This window comes from Pteropus alecto, unplaced genomic scaffold, assembly GCF_000325575.1.
Source record: "Pteropus alecto unplaced genomic scaffold, ASM32557v1 scaffold95, whole genome shotgun sequence".
Classification (NCBI taxonomy): Eukaryota; Metazoa; Chordata; class Mammalia; order Chiroptera; family Pteropodidae; genus Pteropus; species Pteropus alecto.
The window spans coordinates 16,413,002-16,415,403 of NW_006441071.1; the positions used below are offsets into that span (position 1 = coordinate 16,413,002).

At 36.4% G+C, this 2,402-nt stretch overlaps 1 non-coding gene across 1 annotated transcript; it reads right to left on the minus strand.

Moving 5' to 3' along the window:
• Positions 1–1,020: 1,020 nt before the first annotated feature.
• On the minus strand, positions 1,021–1,139 carry LOC112485042. Its single transcript, XR_003048351.1, has one exon. It is a non-coding gene; the product is annotated as a 5S ribosomal RNA (ribosomal RNA).
• Positions 1,140–2,402: the final 1,263 nt, after the last annotated feature.

Genomic DNA, 2,402 nt, shown 5'->3' on the forward strand with positions numbered 1-2,402 from the left:
AATAAATTCTCTCCAATGAAAATTTCTGGACCATCAAAGTACTCTACACAAGACCTCTTATGCCTGCAGTGGACACTCAGGGATTTCTCCAGTGGGAAGACTTTCTTGGTTGCTTATCTGAACACTGAATTCTGATTCAATAGGTATTAAAACTGCCCCGAGGGGGCGAGAGAAATAGGGCACATGAGAATGAGAACACTCGAGGTCATATTTATTTATCCACATTGCAAAGACTGCAATTGGATCTCTTACAAAGCTTTCCAGGCTATTAAAAATGCTCCATGACAAAATGTGGCCAATATGTCAGAGCCTCTGTACTTCCCCCCATTTTTTTTTAACATAACATGTTTTGTTGTGTTTTAGTAGTTTATGTAAGAAAAACAATGCATTCATAAAAATAAGTGGTATTTTCTAAGTTATTTTACAAGTTTGAATTTTGAGAGTGCATTTGAGATTTCAGAGATTATATAGCTAGTGAGTTCAAACCTTCTTTCTACCTGCAGATGGGGAAACTGAGACTCAGAGAGGTAAAAGGACTTACCCAGGGTCACACAACTTGCTGGCGGTTGACTCAGGACTTAAAAACATAGGGCTTCCTGTAAATATTTAGAGATTTAGGTATATAATTATTAGTTTTTAAATAGTAACTAATCCTTATTTCAGAGTAATACATGTCCATATTTTAAAAAGTCAAATAGCACTACCCAATTTATAACTGGAAACACTAGTCCCCAAACCCGAATGAAGCTTTTCAGATGTAACCGCTTCCAAATCTGTCATGGGCTTCCTCTGGCATGTGCCTCTGTGTTTTTAAATAATCTGATAATATTAGATTTATTGATTTACCATCTTTAGGCATAATCTATTGATTTCCTAATTTACAAGATGAAAATCTAGCACATCTCTGATTTCCTCTCCCCATCCCATCTATGTTTAGCAGTTATTTTTAAATTTCTGATTAAAAAATAAATCAGCACTTAAATTATTTTCTTTTAATTTTTATTTATTTATTTATTTTAAAGCCTACAGCACCTGGTCTTCCTAAGTGTTCTCCCATCCAAGTACTAACCAGGCCTGACCCTGCTTAGTTTCCGAGATCAGATGAGATCGGGTGTGTTCAGGGCAGCATGGCCGTAGCCAGCAATTAAATTATTAAAGCATGTAAATATTCTTCTTTGATGCTGAGTCAAGTAATATGATTTCATTTCCCTTCTTTTTCAAAATTTTCTTGTCCTTTATAGTTAATAATTGCCTTATATTTTTTATTTCCTTAGTTGTCCAGGTAATGTTAATTCTTTTCAAACTCACCAACAAAACGTACTCTCCCTCCAGCACTGTTTTCCACATTCATCAGGTTTTCTACAAGTTTAATATTGTTCCTGGTTAGGTTTCCCTTGGAGCCCCAGCCTCCCACTCCAGGCTGGCCAGACATCAATCAGGGGATAACAGTATTTCCTCTATCTTGGGTTGGATTCCTGTTTCCTAACCTAGCGTATTTTTCTTGGATGAATAACGCACTCGTTTTGATAGAATACTTTCTGAGAAGGCATGTATAAGGTGTAAAGAATGTTGTGCAAAGAGTATCCTACCCTTGAAACTTAGTTGATAGTTTGGCTGGGTATAGATTTTTCTTTCAGAATTTTAAAGGCATTACTCCTTTGACATCTAGCTTCCAGTGTTACATTTGGGAAGTCTGATGCCACTCTGACTTCTAATTTTTCATGTGATCTATTTCTAGAATGTTTTCTTTATCCTTTGCAGGGGAAGAATATATTAAATGTCTGCTATATATTAGGCATTGCATTTGAAGCTTTACAAGCACTTACGTTTAGTCCTTACTAAAAAAAAAAAAAAAAAACTGAAGTAGAAATTACTCTTTTCTCTTTTCAAATAAGGGAATTGTGACTCAGAGAGGTTTTGTAATTTACCCAAAACTTAGTTGTCACTGTAGGTTATGCTGTAGTGACAACTCCAAAACCTCACAAAAATATTTCATGTATATTACATGTCCTACATGAGTTGTTGGTGGGCTCCGCTTATCATAGTCACTCGAGGGCCCTGGTTCTTGAGGTTCTAAACTCAACACATGCTTCTATGACTGGTGCAGCACGGAGAATGGAATTTGGCAAATCTCACGATGGTTCTCACAGTTCCTGCCTGGAAGTAATGTATTCCATTGGCCAAAGCCTATCACATGCTACACCTCGCTTTTAAAGGCAGTAGTAGTATTACTGTGAGGGCATGACTTCTTGGCATTTTTCCAGAAATGTATATGTGATTTTCCAAATCCCAGGTCCCAGTGCAATTCAGTCAAGAAATTGGAAAACAGAAAAAAGTTATGATTCTGCTAAAGGAATTAAACCATAAGAATCATTATAGAGATGTTACCAGTTCAGAGGACT